The following is a 20279-nucleotide window of genomic DNA, read 5'->3' as shown; positions in this document are numbered from 1 at the left end:
AAAACCACATTTTTATAAATTGATTTGCATGTCAATGAGTGAAATAAGTATTTGATCCCCTATCAATCAGCAAGATTTCTGGCTCCCAGGTGTTTTTTATACAGGTAACGAGATGAGATTAGGAACACTCTCATAAAGGGAGTGTTCCAAATCTCAGCTTGTTAATTGTATAAAAGACACCTGTCCACAGAAGCAATCAATCAATCAGATTCCAAACTCTCCACCATGGCCAAGACCAAAGAGCTATCCAAGGATCGCCAAGCAGCTTGGTGAAAAGGTGACAACAGTTTGTGCGATTGGAAGAAACTGTCAGTCTCCCTCGGTCTGGTGCTTCATGCAAGATCTCACCTCATAGAGCTTTAATGACCATGAGAACAATGAGCAATCAGCCCAGAATTACATGGGAAGATCTTGTTAATGATCTCAAGGTAGCCGGGACCATAGTCACCAAGAAAACAATTGGTAACACACTACGCTGTGATGGACTGAAACCCTGCAGTGCCCGCAAGGTCCCCCTTCTCAAGAAAGCACATGTACAAGCTAGTCTGAAGTTTGCCAATGAACATCTGAATGATTTAGAGGAGAACTGTGTGAAAGTGTTGTGGTCAGAGGAGACCAAAATCAAGCTCTTTGGCATCAACTCAACTCGCTGTGTTTGGAGGAGGAGGAATGTTGCCTATGACCCCAAGAACACCATCCCCACCGTCAAACACAGAGGTGGAAACATTATGCTTTGGGGGTGTTTTTCTGCAAAGGGGACTGGACAACTGCACCCAACAAAGGGAAGATGGCCGAAGCCATGTACCATCAAATCTTGGGTGAGAACCTCCTTCCCTCAGCCAGGGCATTGAAAATGGGTTGTGGATGGGTATTCCAGCATGACAATTACAGAAAACACACAGCCAAGGCAACAAAGGAGTAGCTCAGGAAGGAGCACAATTATGGTCCTGGATTGGCCTAGCCAGTCTCAAGACCTTAATCCCATAGAAAATCTGTGAGGGAGCATTTCACTCATTGACATGCAAATCAATTTATAACTTTTTTTGACATGCGTTTTTCAGAATTGTTTGTTTTGTTTTGTTATTCTGTCTCTCACTGTTAAAATACACCTACCATTAAAATGATAGACTGACCATTTCTTTGTCAGTGAGCAAACGTTTAAAATCAGAAGGGGATCAAATACTTTTTTCCCCTCACTGTACATACAAACAGCACACACATTACATACAGACACACACGTTACATACATACAGATAGCACACAACACACAAAATTTACGCAAACATACCCATGTTCAAACTATATCAAAGTTAGAGAATATTTAAGCTATTTTTGCCTCCATGTGTCCAATCTGACTTAGTTTGTGAAAATACGTTTAGCAAATCTTTGTAATTGTTATTATTCTGTGTCAGGACAAGTATATTGGTCTACTACTTGCATTCACACAGATTTTATATATTTAAATACAAACATGCATTTATACACAGGTCTTCACACTGTACACATTCCAAGGAATACAGTACAATATGAGAGTTACATTTAAGATTTAATCAATGCACATATATTTGTCTTTTAAAGGGGCTGGCATCTAATTTTGCCTGGGGGCTCCAAAGGCTCTCAGTCTGTCCCTGATTACCATTATTTTGACTCGGATTCTAAGGTTTTCTGCAAGTTGATGATTTGCATTCTGTTTCAATGGTTAATGTACTCTGTGACTGTATTATCAGCCACGGATGACTATATAATTTCTATTTTATGTAAAGTGCTGAAGGTAGGACACTATATACAAAGTTTAAATAAATATTGCTAGTATTGTCATTCTTCCCTAGCACTATACAAGTTGTTTCCATAATTGGAGTCTTTTGTCACATAAATCTGCTATCTGCTTTTTAAAATGAATATTGTGTTAGTGCTAACTCAAAGATGGAACTCAAAGATGGAAAGTTGTATTCAATAAATGGGAAACTGGGGGGGGGGGCGGAGCCAATAGCACAACGAGGCAGTCGCCATTTACAAACGCACTGCACGGCCAGCGCTAAAATAACGAAAAAAAGGAACAACGACGGGCACAGCATCCAGGCACCCTGCTGAACACGCGGATGCCTTTTTTCCAATCGTTGGGCACGAAACACCGCATCAAGGGGCGGGGGGGCTATCGCACACGCGAACAGTACCTCACCAGGGAGCTGACAGCGTGGCTCGGGCAAAGCCCGCAGCTCATAGAGGCAGACTCCCACGCAACTGAAGATATGGGACGAAGGTCCAACAAACCGTCCGCAAGCACTTCCACGCCTAACCGGGACATTGGCAGCATGCTGCAGCACCCTCCACCCGCACAGGCCCGGGCTCCCATGGCAGCCTCACCTAAGAGGTCTGAAGACGAAGACTCAGAACACAGCACAGCGGAGGCCAATACAGGCAACACAAATGCACAGGCTACTAATGGATTAACCCCAGCGACAAAACTGGACATCCAGACCATGCTTATGGGTCTCCAAAGTAACCTACAACTAATGTGGCAAGCAGACCTGAAGGGACTGGCAGCAGAGGTACAGACGGTATCGGCCCGAACACAGGCCACGGAACAAGAAGTGAACGATCTGAGCCAAGCCCTGAACTCACTAAAAGACACGGTTACCCAGATGCAAACAACACAAGCTAACGTCTCCAGGCAAGTAAACATCCTAGACGACAGGGGTAGGAGGAAGAATGACAAGATCAGAGGGGTACCTGAATCGGTGCCATTGGAGGAACTACCCCACTTTATAAGACGCCTGGTGGCCTCACTCATTCCCAACAGGCAGGCAAAACACTTTACATTTGATGGCGTATATCGCATAGCTAAACCCCAAAGGGCACCTAAGTCAGCCCCATGCGACATAATCCTACGATGCCAAACCGTGACAGATAAAATAGCCCTAATAACGGCCATAAAAGGGAAAGTGCCCTATGACTTTGAAACACATCAAATCACATTCTTTCAGGACTTATGCAGAGACACATTATCATGGCGCAAGAGCATGCAGCCTGTGACCACCGCCCTGCAAGCAGCGGGTCTAGTGTACAGATGGGCAACCCCCAGAACGCTGTGGATGACCAAAGGCGAACAACACTATAAAATAACCATCGTGGAAGAAGGACCGGCCTTGCTGACCACACTGGGACTCTAACAAAGCTATAGGGGTGGACACTCCGCACCCAGGACCCGTGACATGAAACCTGGACTGATCAAACAAAAGACCTCCAGTTATTGTTATATATGTTTTTAATGCTTCAGGTTCATGTTCAACTCACTACACCAAGTTATGTATAACCTGTTTTTCTTTAGGCCCTCATCTCTTACACCGACAGGTCATGCTTTACCATGTGCCTTTAAGGCAGTACAGCTGCAGACTGCCCCTAACCCCCCTCCCCCCCCAATGCCTCAGGGTTAAGAGGCGTAGCAACCGCTGGAACACATACTAGTCAGAATGGTCCAACCTTTTTAATTCACATAGACCTCCCCCACAGCAGGGCCGCCATCAGGGGGTGACAACCATGACGGTTGTCACGGGCCCGGCGGCCCTGGGGGGCCCGGACTGCTCTGGCAGTCCTGGGCCCCACTTTCCCTCTCTGCACACATAGATAGCGAATATCGCTATCTATGTGTGCAGCCCCGGGCCCCCGGCTCCCTGTTACCACAGAGGGGGCCCAGGCAGCACACTTCCTGTTCTCCTCTCTGCTAATAACTCTCGCGAGACCCGGTTGCCATGGCAACGCTCCGCGGGTCTCGCGAGAGTTATTGGAACAGAGGAGAGAGGAGGCTGTGTGCTGCCTGGGCCCCCTCTGCGGTAACAGGGAAGCCAGGGGGCCCCCACCGGACCACCAGGGATGGAATCTCCCCCCTCCCTGGACACAGGTAAGCAGGGAGGGGGGAGAAACAATTTTAATTAATTTTTTTTTTTTATTATGTTAAAATGCCCCTTCCTCCCCCTCCCCCTCCCCCAGATTGCACATTTACACACACACTACATAAACTGACACAACACACACACTACACACACTGACACAACACACACTGACACAACACACACTGACACAACACACACTGACACAACACACACACACTACACACACTGACACAACACACACTGACACAACACACACACACTACATACACTGACACAACACACACTGACACAACACACACTGACACAACACACACTGCATACACTGACACAACACACACTGCATACACTAACACAACACACACTGCATACACTAACACAACACACACTGCATACACTGACACAACACACACTCTGCATACACTGACACAACACACACTGCATACACTAATACAACACACACTGCATACACTAATACAAAACACACTGCATACACTAACACACACTGCATACACTAACACACACTGCATACACTAACACACACTGCATACACTAACACACACACACACTGCATACACTAACACACACACACACACATACTGCATACACTAACACAACACACACACTGCATACACTAACACAACACACACACATACTGCATACACTAACACAACACACACACTGCATACACTAACACAACACACACACTGCATACACTAATACAACACTCACACTGCATACACTAACACACAGTGCATACACTAATACAATACCCACACTGCATTCACTAATATAACATGCACTCTGCATACACTACACACTAACACACTCACCACATCCACTATACTGACACACACTCTGCATTCGCTACACATTAACACACTCTGCATTCACTACACTAACATACACTCTGCATCCGCTACACACTAACACACTCTCTGCATTCACTACACTAACACACACTCTGCATCCGCTACACACTAACACACTCTCTGCATTCACTACACATTAACACACTCTCTGCATTCACTACACATTTACACACACTCTGCATTCACTGCACTAACACACACACACACACACTACATTCATTACACTGACACACTCTGCATTCACTACACACTAACACACACTCTGCATTCATTACACACTAACACACACTCTGTATTCACTAAACTATGCACACACTCTGGATTCACTATACTGACACACACTCTGCATTAACTGTACACACAGCATCCACTACACAAACATCCTGTACTCACAGTACACACACTACATCCACCACAAATTGAAACACTCTGCATTTACTATACACAGACACTGCATCTAATACACACACTACATCCACTACAGACACTGCATCCACCAAACACATTTCATCTAGTACATACAAACACTACATCCACTACACAAACACACACTACATCACTGTACACACACTACATCCACTACTCAAACACACTCTGCGTTCACTATACACACTGCATCCGCTACACAAACACACACTCTGCATTCACTGCACAAACAGTATCTAATACACACAAACACTACATCCATTACACACATTCTAATTCACTTCCACTATACACCATATTCAGTCCCGCATCATTGTCAGCGGACTAGGTAGGGCGTGGGCGGGCCCGGGAGGGCGGGGGGCGGGCCCAGACCTTGTGCTTTGTCAGGGGCCCCAAAATTTCTGATGGCAGCCCTGCCCCACAGTCTTAGAGAACCCAGCCCTAACACGGCACAGACACACATACATTGAAATATAGACCATTCACACGTAGACGACTCTCAAACTCCTAGCCCCTACTCTAGTAGCCACCTTTATACAACCGCACGACCAAACGGGGCAGGAGGATTACCAGCGCAACTCCTGTACCAGAACCATATCACCATCGGTGCAACCCACTAAATTCACACTAGCTATGATACCCATAGTCACCACTGGTATGGGCGATCACATCGTTATGACTACCTAGCCCTATATACAGAAAAATGTGCACAGATAATCTTAGCTCCAAAGGCAGTATGCTTGGATCACTGATATATGTTATGCAATTGCTGTTGTGGCATAATCAAAGTCTGTATCATTGAACCGGCACTGAAAAATAAAGAATAAAAAAAATAAATAAAAGAGAAACTGGAGTGAATAAAAACCTGACTGGAAAATATGGGCTAAATTAGCGGATTTGAAATCATTTAGAAATCATCATAGACACACCTTGGCTATTTTAGTTTGTATTTTGGGATATGTTTTTTAATCCACCACCATTCTGCTCTTAAAGGCCAGGCACCTGACCGGGTCCCCTGATAAGTGGGTAATATGGGGTGTTAGAGGGCACAAATCATACACAATATAATGGAAATCACACACATCAGATTGTGTGTGATTTCTGGAATATTGTGTATGGCTTGCTGGTGTCAGGGAGCCGCATTCACCATGCGGGAGTCTACTGGAACCAGGGGTGTCTCTGGGGGGTGGGGAGACAGAGGGGGCCATGCCCCCCCCCCCCCCCACATAATGCAGTGCCTTCCTACTGCCCCACCAATTGAAATTGAAGTCGGGAGCACAAGCTGCAGCAGCAGTGCTGTCACTGTGGAACTGTGTTCCACCCTTTTCCCATGAGCTAGTGGCTACTGGGGGCACTGTGCTGGGAGGACTTCCTCCTGGGTCACAGAGAGCAGTGCAGGGGAGAGACAGGGAGAGGAAGCTCAGCTCTGCACAGAGGCATCCAAGCAGCTGCTGGTAAGTGTGAGTCAGTGTGTGTGGGTGTGGTTTAGTCTGTGTGTGTGTTGGAGGGGGTCAGTATGTATGTATGTGTGTGTGTTTCAGTCTCTGTGTGTGTGGTGGAGTCCGTCTGTGTGTGTGTGTGTGGGGGGGAGGGGGGTTCAGTGTGTGTATTTGTCAATCTGTGTGTGGGAGGCTCAGTCTTTGTATGTGTCTGGGTCAGTCTGTGTGTGTGTGGTGGGTCAGTCTGTGTGTGTGTGTGGGGCTCAGTCTGTGTGTGGAGGTGGGGGGGTTCAGTCTGTGTGTGTGGGGTGGGGGGCTCATTCTGTGTGTGTATGGGTCAGTCTGTGTGTGTGTGTATGGGTCATTCTGTGTGTGTATGGGTCAGTCTGTGTGTGGGGGTAGAATTGTGCATGGGCAAAAAAATTTGGTTCGGTTCGGCATTTCCGAAATTTGGGATTTCAGCAATTCGGGACTTCGTCAATTCTGGATTATGGCAATTCCCTAACCCCTACCCCTAACCCTACTCCTAACCACCACAACCACTTACACATCTAGGGTTAAGGGTAGGGGGTAGGGTTAAGGGTAGTGGTTAGGGGTAGAGTTTGGGTTAGGGGTAGGGTTAGATTCCTGTCATCATTCCTGTATTTTTCCCTCCCTCCGGCACTTCTGAAATTCAGCACTTAGGCAATTAAGCACTTTGGCAATTCGGTTAGGTTCGTCACTTCCAAAATTCGTCACTTCAGAAATTCAGCAATTCGGAAGCATCTGACTATCCAAATTGCCAAAATTTGTCCGAATTTAAATTCGAAACGAATTGCACGTGTCTACTGGGGGGGTCAGTCTGTGTGTGTGTGTATGGGTTAGTCTGTGTGTGTATGGGTTAGTCTGTGTTTACATGGGTCAGTCTGTGTACGTGTGTGGGGTCAGTCTGTGTGTGTGGGGAGGTCAGTCTGTGTGTGTGGGGGGGTCAGTCTGTGTGTGTGGGGGCTCCGTCTTTGTGTGTGTGTGTGTGTATGTGTACGGGTCAGTCTGGGTTATGTATGAGTCAGAGTATGTGGCTAGCAGTCTGTATGTGTGTGTGTATGAGTCAGTCTGTGTGGGGGGGCAGTCTTTGTGTGTGTATGTATGAATCTGTGTGTGGGTCAGTCTGTGTATGGGTGTGTATGGGTCAATCTGTGTGTGTGTATGGGTCAGTTTGTGGGTTTGTATGGGTCAGTCTGTGTAAGTGCTTGAGCTCCAAGAGAAATACCTCTCATCTCGTGACCTTCCCGGTACCCGATGGATAGGCAGCCTTCTTAACCACCACGGATCGGATTGTGCCACCCCTTCCCTGCAAGGTAAGATCAGGGAAAGGGGAATATTCTTTATTATTTTTTTAACAATGATTAAAGTAAAAATTGTAAAGCTTCCCTATCACACTCTCTACACCCTCCTGAACACAGCACATCCTCACAGACAGTGAACCCCATACATACAGTACACTCCCACCAACACAGAGTACACCTTTGCACACACAGTGCACACACATCATTTATGCACCCACATACACACTTCTTCCCCACATACCTTCACCCCCCCCCACACACACATACATACATACATACATGATTCACCCCATTACATACCAAATCTGATATATATATATATATAAAATAACTACAGCTCCTTGATAAATACACAATGCAACACACACATACACTCACAATGCAGCCCCTAGATGCACATGCACACACTTAACAGGCCCTCTCAGCAGGGCCGGACTGGCCCACCGGGATACCGGGAAATTTCCCGGTGGGCCGTCGGCACCTGGGGCCGGGGTGACCTGCGGCCGCAGGGAGAACTTGAAAGGCGGCCGCAGGGGAAGCAGGCTCTTCTGGGGGAGCAGGCTGTTCTGTCTCTGCTCCCCCTCCCTCGCGCGCTAGAAAGAGACCGGGGCCGGAATATGACGTCATATTCCGGCTCCGGTCTCATTAAGCTGCGCGCGAGGGAGGGGGAGCAGAGACAGAACAGCCTGCTCCCCCAGAAGAGCCTGCTCCCCCAGCGGCCTCATGAAAAGCTTCCCCTGCGGCCGCCAGCACAGCAATCAGTCTGCCCACCAAAAAGTGTGTGTGTGTGTGTGTGTCTGTCTGTCTGTCATGCTGTGTGTGTGTCTGTCTGTGTCATGCTGTGTGTGTGTGTGTCTGTCTGTCTGTCTGTGTCATGCTGTGTGTGTGTCTGTCATGCTGTGTGTGTCTGTATCATGCTGCATGTCTGTCTGTGTCATGCTGTGTGTGTGTGTCTGTATCATGCTGTGTGTGTGTCTGTGTCATGCTGTGTGTGTGTCTGTGTCATGCTGTGTGTGTCTGTCATGCTGTGTGTGTCTGTCATGCTGTGTGTGTGTCTGTCATGCTGTGTGTGTCTGTCATGCTGCGTGTGTGTCTGTGTCATGCTGTGTGTGTCTGTTTGTGTCATGCTGTGTGTGTGTGTGTCTGTCTCTCTGTGTCATGTGTCTGTGTCACGGTGTGTCTGTATCATGGTGTGTGTGTGTGTGTCATGCTGTGTATGTGTGTCTGTCTGTGTCATGCTGTGTGTGTGTGTCTGTGTCATGCGGTGTGTGTGTGTCTGTCTGTCTGTCTGTGTCATGCTGTGTGTGTGTGTCTGTCTGTGTCATGCTGTGTGTGTCTGTCTGTGTCATGCTGTGTGTGTGTGTCTGTCTGTGTCATGCTGTGTGTGTCTGTTTGTGTCATGCTGTGTGTGTCTGTCTGTGTCGTGTGTGTCTGTGTCACGGTGTGTGTGCTTGTCATGGTTTGTGTGTCTGTCTGTGTCATGCAGTGTGTCTGTGTCATGCTGTGTGTCTGTCTGTGTCATGCAGTGTGTGTGTGTGTGTCTGTGTTATGCTGTGTGTCTATCTGTGTCATGCTGTGTGTGTGTCTATCTGTGTCATGCTGTATGTGTGTCTGTGTTACGCTGTGTGTGTGTCTGTCTGTGTTACGCTGTGTGTGTGTCTGTATGTGTCATGCTGTGTGTCGTCTGTGTCACAGTGTGTCTGTATCATGGTGTGTGTGTCTGTATCATGGTGTGTGTGTCTGTGTCATGGTGTGTGTGTCTGTCATGGTGTGTGTGTGTGTCAGTCGTGGTGTCTGTGTGTGTGTCAGTCGTGGTGTCTGTGTGTGTTTTTAAAAATAGTGTTTTACTCACCTTTTTTTTTTTCCAACGTCGTGCTGGTCTCTGCCTCTATGACTGAGATCATCAAGCTTGATGATCTCAGCCAATCCGCACTGACACAGGAAGCACCTCTAGTGACCGTCTGAGTGTCTGTCACTAGAGGTGTCACTAGGAAGCAATGTAAACACTGCCTTTTCTCTGCAAAGTCAGTGTTTACATTCAAAAGCCTGCAGGGACAGGCTATAGACACCAGAACCACTACATTAAGCTGTGTGTGTGTGTGCGCCTGCTAGTGAGCTTGCTTGCTTGCATGTGTGTGTGTGTGTGTGTGTGTGTGCGCCTGCTAGTGAGTGAGCTTGTGTTTTTATGTCAATGAGCTTATGTATATTAGTGAAATTGTTTGTCTATGAGGCTGTGTATCAATGAGCTTGTGTGTGTCAGTGAGATTGTCTGTGTCTGCATGTGAGTATGCTTACTGTATAATTAAATGTTTTACTCTGAAAGGACCAATATATTATATTAGGAAAAAGCAATATATATATATATATATATATATATATATATATATGTATTAAGGCCTTTTGGCCTGTAATTGTGGGAGGGGCGTATGACACACCTCTTCCCTACTTAAGGGACACCCCTTACCTGGCTCCATATCGTTCGAGGTCAGCGCTGCATCATTTCCACTTCCGGGTCATCCAGACGCCATTTTACCTGATTACTCCATGAGGTTTTTTAAGCAGAGCTGTGCCAGGAATCCAGCCACAGGCTTTTCCGGCCTACCACCTTCTTTCTTCAATCCATCGCCGTGGATGGTGTCCAAGTGACTCACAAACCGTAAGTCGACCTACCCGTTACGCCAGGCATCAGTCCCACGGCACCATGCACGGGTCAGGTCCTCACTTTACGGCTGCATTTTGTCTAAGTCTGTTCTAAAACCATTGCATGTTCATGCATATCATTCGTTTAAACCCCCTACCGGTCTTTGGGTGTACTACAGGCTTCTTAGACATTATCGCATTTCATGTACAAACCAACGAACCACTGCATTTTCGCCTACACACTGACCCCTACCGGTCATTCGTGTGTACTACAGGCTTCTCAGACATTATTGCATTTCATGTACAAACCATCGAACCACTGCATTTTCGCCTACACACTGACCCCTACCGGTCATTCAGTGTACTACAGGCTTCTCAGACATTATTGCATTTCATGTACAAACCATCGAACCACTGCATTTTCGCCTACACACTGACCCCTACCGGTCATTCAGTGTACTACAGGCTTCTCAGACATTATTGCATTTCATGTAAAAACCAACCTTGCTTCATTTAAACGATTGTCATTTCGGTTTGTGTTTTCTGGTCGGCACTTATTCATAGTATATTCTATGCACGATTGCTGTTCGCATTAAAATGCATACGGTTAAGCTATTCATGCAAACTTCTGTTTCCCTTCATACTAAGATTCGGTTATTCTGCTATGTATTCACATAGATCTTTTTCGTGAGTTACATTTCATCATTTCATGTATTTACATTTGGTTAAAAAGTTGCTTGGTTAAATAGACAGACCATTGTCATGCTATTTTTAAGGTATCACTTATTACATCAAGGGTATGAAACCAGCTAACATTTCTGTATAGACATTGGACTCCCACGCTCACTGGAATTTTTTTTATAAATGATCCATTTCATTACAATTAAATCAGCCTACGTTACAGGCCTCATTTCTTTGTTGTTAACCATGACACATAAGGATGTAATTCATTTTCATGCATACTCGGGTTGAATCACACGTACTGATCCAACCAATCATACGTTTCCTGCACAGTAATCGGTTAAACTTTCAAATACTTATTTTACACGATCTTAGGTTGTCTATTTTGTTTCAGTTTGCTTATTATATATATATATGGTTTTAATAATAATAGTTATTTTATTTTACAATGCAGATATTACATGTATATTACTGTTATGGTTAGCCTACATTACAGCTCCTTTTTCTGTCATGCTCGTACGACATACCACGAGTTCAAGGATACGGTCCTATTTTCAAAGAGTATAATGGAGATATGATGTTGTTACAACCATGTACATTACGATTACATGGCACTAACTATTCAGGCCATTTCTTATCATGCTCATACGATATACCACGAGTATATAAGAACACGGTCCTACCTTCCACAGAGGGTTTCGGGTTGAATCACACGCATTGGTTCAACCACTCATACGTCACGTTACGACATTTTCTGCATAGATTGTCATTTCACATAATTTCACATGGCATTTACAAACTCAGGCCTTTTCTTGACACACTCAGACGACGTAACACGAGTATTCAAGAACACGGCATATACGTCTCACAAGACTTTCGGTTTTTGAATCACACGTTTCTGGTTCATACATTCATACGTCACTTTACAGCAACATTTATGATTCTGCATATTGTCACTTCACATTAAAAAGTCCCTTGCATTCCCAGATCAGTTTAGTGACATGCATATCATCTGATCACCTTCCATAAATACACATTACACGGCCAATCCCCTGCTGCCAGGTATCGGACTCAGCATAACGCTTGTCACCAAGCATGGGCAGTCATGTCACTATCATACTCATAGATTTTACACCTCCCACACATACTGCTAGAAGCCCTAATCCCAGCCTATACAGATTACACAGGTCTCACAGGATCCATTCTCACTCTATCCCTTTTTAGGTTTATCCGGGTTTTCATACCTGTCGAATCTCAAAACTTCATACATACTACCAGGTACGTAAGCCTGCTCACGTTGTAGTTCACATACGTTTCATTCTTCTAGGTCATAGAGTACTGGCAAGTTAGGGGTATAGGCCCAAATAGGTACCTCCCTTCTTGGCATTTCTGCCTATCGTTTAGTGGTCCGCGAGGCCAACACCCCGCCTCAACGTTTCGGAGGCAAACGCCATCGGGCCACACGTGAGTTAGCCGCCTCGCAATATTATAGAGAGGGCCTCACCTGTCACTCCCTCCCCCTGTTTTCTTTTACTATCACCGAGAGGCCTACGATTCCTGCCACTACGACGGGTGGCCTCAATAACCCCATTGCGCCAACTCATAGACAGAGCCTCTCATAGCCACTTGGCAACTAGCAGGGCCTCACCTGTCACAAAACAAGATCAATTTTTCGCCTTTCAGGCCTAGTTAGCCTGCCAGTATCACCCCTGGGGAATCGGTCACTACACCCCTTACCATGGCTGGGTCGGCCGCTGCGACCCCTCCAGCACTGGTTGAGTTGCAATCACTTTCTCCAACCATCTGTTTCAGGGCACATGCTAAATCTGTGTCCAAATAAAATGTATCCCAAAACTATACTTAACATCAATAAACATTTCTGTACTTACGACATTACTGCCACATCATCCATCTAGACATTTGGTGGAATTCATTATCTCGGGTCTATCAGAAGGATTCACACAGGCCTCATACACATGCCTTCCAGAATCCTGGAATGTCCTAATTTACAATCCGCACAACAAACCCTACAGCGGTGGAGACACTCATAGCCAGGAAGTGGCAGAGGACTTCCTATGGGGGCCCTTCCAGTCCCCTCCGTTCACCACATAGCGGACATACCCCATCGGTATTGTCACGGGGAAATCTTCTCACAAACAGAGACTTATCATTGATCTATCAACACCTCACACCTCTGCCACTCCTAGTCTGAACTCCCTCATACCCTCTGAGGAATTTTCACTGCAATATTCCACCATAGATCACGCCATTACGGCTATCATGCAGGCAGGGGCCGGAGCATGGCTCAGTAAGACTGATATCACAATGCTTTCAAGTTACTGCCTATCCACCCTACACTGTGTCACCTGCATGGTATCAAGTGGGCAGGGAACTACTATTTTGCTCACGTTTAACATTTAGGTTCCAAAGTAGTCCGGCCATTTTCGACGTATTCGCCGAAACCCTATGCTGGTTTTATTAAATATAGCCAGATGCCCTACAGTTATACATTATCTGGATGATTTCTTACTGGTCGAGGAGAATATTTCCCCTCCCAGTAGCCTAAAGAAACCATCAGTCTATTCGAACAGGTGGGTGTCCCAGTCTCCTCCACCAAGACTGAAGGACCAGATACCTTCAACACATTCCTGGGTATCATACTAGACTCAGCCACCATGCAAGCTAGCCTGCCACGCCCAAGGTAGAAAACATTCTGATCAACATAATCTCTACATACAACTCGGTACTTGCAACCGCAAGAATTACAGTCTCTGCTTGGGTCACTGAATTTTGCCATTCGCATCATACCTCAAGGCCGGGCTTTCATCTCACAACTCCTTTACATGTTTCCCACTTTTAGACATGATGGACACAGGTCACCCCTGGATACCCAAGCCACGGCAGGCGTAATTATGTGGAGAGAATTTTTAACCACCTTGAATGGTAAAAGCATGTTCCTTCCAAAATTGTCTGACTCCTCACCTACCATTTGGTCAGACGCGGCATCTACCACAGGTTTTGCAGCAATTTTTCAGAAGTTTCAGGACCTGGAGGGTTTTTCCACTACCTCAGCTCTGTTTGAGATATATCCCATCGTGACGGTTGCCGTGGCATGGGTGCATTTATGGGCAGGTTCGTCTGTACGTTGCTACTCAGACAACCAAGTAACTTGTCACATTATAAACAAGGCCGATCCAAATCACTGACTATTATGAGATTCTTGAGGAAACTCACTTGGCTGGCTGCATGTCATAATTTTCTCTTGTTTTGTATTCATGTTCCAGGTGTATGTAACACTGCTGCTGACAATTTGTCTTGCTTTAATTTCTAGGCTTTTCGTCAAATACTCCCGTCAGCCGCACTCACAGCCACGAACACCCCACTATTCCACCATCTAGTAATGGACTAGATGCTATTATGCAACATAGCAGAACATTGTCCCAATTTAGCACTGTCTACTAATACCCGGGAAACTTACGATAGAGCTTTCATTTGATTTAAAGATTCCTTTCTGAACACAACATCTTACAACCTTTCATCGTGACATCCTGGTTGGGCTTTGCTTCTTTTTGCCACCTCAAACTCAAACTATCATACAACACAATCAAACCATATCTGACAGGCATCCAACATCACATGCTAACTTTACAACCAGACAAATCAAGTGTCCTCCTACCAATTAAGAACATCCTTAGGGGTATTCAGAGATCCGAACCCCCACGTACGGCCCAGAGGCTACCCATAGATTTACATATTTTTAAAGACTTATACAATTCACTAGATTTAAACCCTTTGCCAACAACACAAACCTCATCGTTAAAACCGCCATATACGTAGCCTTGTTTATGGTTTCTTGAGACCAAGAGAATTTACCGCCATCAGCACAACACAGTCCACTCACATCCTACTTCATTCACACTTAACAAAACACATGGACTATTATATCTTGACTCTGCCTCACTCCAAAACCAGTCAACATGCACTTTCAGTAGAGGTTAAGTACTATCCTACTCACAACAGGTGGAGCCCCGTCAAACTACTGGACTCATATACCCAGCATAGCAACGAACCACCATCTCAACCACTTTCAGTCTACAAGGTTCGGTACTCACTACCACCACCTTTATGACACACGTCAGGTCTTTACTTACACAGCTGGGCCTCAAATCAGCTAACTATTCTGGCCACTCCTTCCGCATAGGAGCGGCCTCCACAGCATCCAGTGCAAACATTCCAGTTTATGTTATCAAGTCACTAGGGCGCTGGAAATCATCGGCTTACTCTAGATACATACCTAACCCGGTACAAGAAGTAAGAAATGCCTTTCAAGACATGTCTGGTTAAAGTATGTATATTGCTGGTATGTAATAAATTTGATTTTCTACTTTTGCCCTCTTTATTTACAGGCCTACCTCATCGTCGGTTCCGGCACACCACAACCGACTTGCTCTTTTAATACCATCCTACACTTATCAGTGTTTGTATCTTCTGTACTATCATGAGCCCTTAACACAAGTATTAAGGCCTTTTGGCCTGTAATTGTGGGAAGGGCGTATGACACACCTCTTCCCTACTTAAGGGACACCCCTTACCTGGCTCCATATCGTTCGAGGTCAGCGCTGCATCACCCTCCCATTCACTCCTCATTATTAACTCCTTTTCTCTTTACATTTCTTCTTGGTGGGCCCTCTTTATTTACAGGCCTACCTCATCGTCGGTTCCGGCACACCACAACCGACTTGCTCTTTTAATACCATCCTACACTTATCAGTGTTTGTATCTTCTGTACTATCATGAGCCCTTAACACAAATATATATATATATATATATATATATATATATTTTTTTTTTTTAATATATATTACTCTATTATCTGGGGTGGCAAGACATAGCCTTACATATTACATGCGACAATATATGGCGCAATGACTTATGGGGCTGGCATAGATTTTTTTTTCCAGGGCTGCTTTGTATCCCCAGTCCGGCCCTGCCTCTCAGCACACACACAATCTTAAAAGCTCCAATACATGAGCATGTGCTCAATCTACAGCCCCTAGTTACACATAGTACACCATAAATAGACTCCTCTATATACAGACACTTCAACACAGCCCCTTCTAAACACTATGGGAAATGATCTTGCATCACCTGAAATGGTTTTCCAGTTTCTGGGAAAAGGTGTCTTGCCTGTAATAAGGAAGGTGGAACTACAGGGAGAGCTGGTGTTGCGGTTACACCAGGGCCCATCGAGTGGGCATGTGTTTTCAGGGGCCCCAAATTGGTTTTGCACCAGGGCCCTCTCTACGTTGATAGCAGCTTCCCAGGCACACAAGCTCTGCCCCTGCATGGAAGATCGCTTCCCTGTACGCAAGCTCCGCCCCAATCTCTGACTGAGGCACACACTGAAAGACATACACATATTCTGACAGACATACAGTGACAGGCACACACTCTCTGACTGAGACACACACTGACTGAGACACATACACACACAATTTTTCAAATACTCACAAATTGCTATTTTTATTTTAATTTAGATTCACTCAGCCTTACTACCTTTGGGATAGCTGAGTGGATCTGTTCCTTGCGCCCAGTGTGTCTCTTCTGAACCTCTCTCTGCTCCCCTGTGCGCTCTATATAGTGATGCTGGGGCTGGAGTGACATCATGTCACTAAACCACGCACAAGGGAGCAGAGACGAACTGCAGGAAGGTTACTGCGCCCTCGCGCGCCGCCTCCATGCTTTCTGCGGCCAGCTTTAATGTTTCTTGGCGGCTTAACGAAGGGCTGACAAATGCCAGGCGCCAGGGTGAAATGTCTAGTCACATGGCGCCTGGAATTTGTCGAGCCCTGTGTATGTATGTGTGTGTATTTGTTACAGTTAAAGTGCAGAAATCAGTTAATGTGCACATTACCTAGTTAATGTGCACATTAACTAGGCTGATCAGTTAAAGTGCAGAAAATTGTTTCATTTCTCAAAGATTTCTCACATTACCTAGGTAATCTGCACATTACCTAGTTAATTTGCACATTACCTACGAGGCACTAGTTAAAGTGCTAAATAAGATCTTTTGCTGGAACAATAGCAACGTTTAAGAAGCAAGTTAGTACAATCAAACGAGAATCAAGTTAACATAATGTTATTTATTTAGCAACAAAGAAGCAAGTTTCTGTTGCAAAACTGCAATAGAAAGGATCAAACGATTAACCCCTTCCCGACTGCGGACGTATCAGGTACGTCTGGCAGAAAACAGTCCATAATGACCTTGGACGTACCTGGTACGTCTGCACCTATTTTGAGCTCTGGAAGCTCTGATAGTATAGCAGTGATGTACGGCATGTGATGAGTGCCTTGAGGGGTCCTGGCACTACGTGCATATAAAATAATATATATAAAAAAATAAATATAAAATAAATAAAATGATCAATATTAACTCCCCACCCCCTTTTTTTTTCGAAAGGCAGTGAATCATGGGGCTTCTGGGGGCGTCCCTAGCATGCCGCATCATAAGGGGCAGGCTGGAGTCATACAATCACAGCTGGCCCCATTAGCAATTTCATCCCAAGTGTGTTCGCCATTTCTCTGATTAGTGTGGATCTGCCTCCCTCTCTTCACTTGTGTTTTAGTGTGAGAGAGAGAGAGAGAGATCTGTGGTTTAGCTAGAGAGATTTAGGTATTTATAGGTAGGGATTTGTAAAATCTTGAGACCCAAAGGCTCTTTTCAGAGCCATTAACCCCTGTCTTGCCAGTGATCACTATACAGATCACAGGCTCTTGCACAGCATCACTTATTTTGCTGTCTGTTCATTTTTTCAGGGGTTTTTTTTTTTTTTTGTGACAGGTCACTAAGTAAAGCAATTGTGATCATGGCACACGGGTCACGGAAGACAACCCGCGCTGAGCAGTCATATGCCACCCTTGCGCTAGAGTCTGACGCGTCTATGTCAGACTCTGACCCTGATTTTGACCCTGCCAGGTGCTCAGATACATCATCACTCGATACAGTGTCTACTGCTAGTGATGTATCTGGTGATGTTGTATCTGTGCCTGCTAGTCCCCCTGCCAGAAGGAGAAGTGCTGCTCCAGCTGGCAGAACTGCTGAGGAGTGGGTAGTGCCTCATAACCAGAGGCCAGACATCCCATCCTTTACTGCAAATCCTGGCATTAATTTGGATGTCACAGGATTTAGCCCTCAGCAGTTTATGGAGGTGTTTCTGGGCGATGATGTATTGGGGAACATTGTCGCCCAAACTAATTTATATGCCCATCAATTCCGAGCTACAAAACCGGACTCTTTTTTGGCAAAGCAGCAATGGGCCCCCATCGATGTGCCAGAATTTAAAAGTGTGGCGAAACCGACCTCGCCACGTGTCCTTGGAGGGGGCTGATTGCCCGCCTCTTGCCTTTGGACTATGGACCAGACTTTATGGGAATGTGATACCCCAGATAGCCATACCATGGAGCCTATTCATATAATGAAAGACTATGGGAAAGACTTTAGCTCCATGGCAATTGTACTGTGTGAGTAGGATCTGCGCGCTATTCGGTAGTTTTGTGCGTGCAGATCCCAGCTATCTGGGGATAGGTGAAATGTCTGTGTGTTATGTGTAAATGTGACTTTATGTATTTTAAAGTGTTTTATGTTGTTTTGCAACCATGTGGTTAATGGAGTCTGCCTTTAGTCCTGGGTAATTGGATTACTTCTCCAATTAACTCCAGGGCAGAAGGGAGGAAACCAGGGTGCATTGTGGGGATGTTTTTCTGCCAGCCAGAAAGGGACAAAATATACTTTTAGTAACTTTTGAACCCCTGGTCTGATCCATGCCATTTTTTAATATGTTGTTCCCCTGAATGGATTGATTGTGGATATGTATTTTTATGTGAATGTGATGTATGGTTTTAAAGTTATGAAAGTTGTGTAAAAGTATATTTTACACTGTATGCATAATGGGATTATGTGTCACACTAAGGGGAGGGGATGTGTGGGAGGTAACATCTATGTCATTGGTTCTTTTATGCCTCCCCCTGGGTGTGGCCTGTATGTGTGAGTTGGAAATAAAAGCCAGGCTGGATGAGCCAGTCCAGAGTTCCTGTTTTACCCTCAACTTGAGTCCTGTGTCTTATTGGGGGAATCTGCTACAAGGGATTGCTATGCTAGGCATATTCCCTTGCTATAATCACTGAGCTCTTGTAAGAGCTTGTTCCTGCTTCGTTCTGAAGGGAGATAGCTGCAGCCTGCGGTGCTTATGGTGTCTGGTGGAGTGCTTGGAGTCCTCTGGAAGCGCTAGGAGCATCTTTCAACGGAGGTACCCAGTCGGGGTGCCAGTGGATCCGTTACAAAAAGTTTCTGGGCATTGACTATGCTGATGGGCATCATAAAGAAGGCCTCCATCCGCTCCTACTGGAGCAGTAGCCCCATCTGCTCTACCCCCATTTACTCCCAATGTATGTCGAGGAAGAGGTATGAAATGATTCTGCATTTCATGCACTTCAGCGACAACAGCCTGTGTCCCCCTAGGGAGCATCCCCAGTTTGACAGGCTGTATAAAATCCGCCCCCTGATTACCTACTTTGCTGCCAGGTTTGCAGAGGCTTATACACCTGGAAGGAATATATGCGTGGATGAATCCTTGATGAAGTATTAGGGAAGGCTGGGATTCAAGCAGTATGTTCCTTCCAAGCGCTCTAGGTATGGTGTAAAGATGTATAAGCTCTGTGATAGCGAGACTGGGTATACTCAGGCCTTCCGGGTGTACGAGGGAAAGGATAGCCACCTTGACCCTCCAGGTTGCCCAGAACATATGGGAACCAGTGGCAAGATTGTCTGGGACCTGATATTCCCCCTGATGAACAAAGGGTACCACTTGTATACTGACAATTTTTATACAAGTGTCCCTTTGTTCAAGCTACTGTACTGTTTTGATACAGTAGCTTGCGGCACAATTAAAAAGAACAGCACAGGTTTCCCAGGACAACTTGCACGCACCCGGCTACGGAGGGGTGAGACCT

This window comes from Pelobates fuscus, chromosome 1 (genome assembly GCF_036172605.1).
Source record: "Pelobates fuscus isolate aPelFus1 chromosome 1, aPelFus1.pri, whole genome shotgun sequence".
Classification (NCBI taxonomy): domain Eukaryota; kingdom Metazoa; phylum Chordata; class Amphibia; order Anura; family Pelobatidae; genus Pelobates; species Pelobates fuscus.
Note: the sequence above shows the minus strand (reverse complement) of the source record.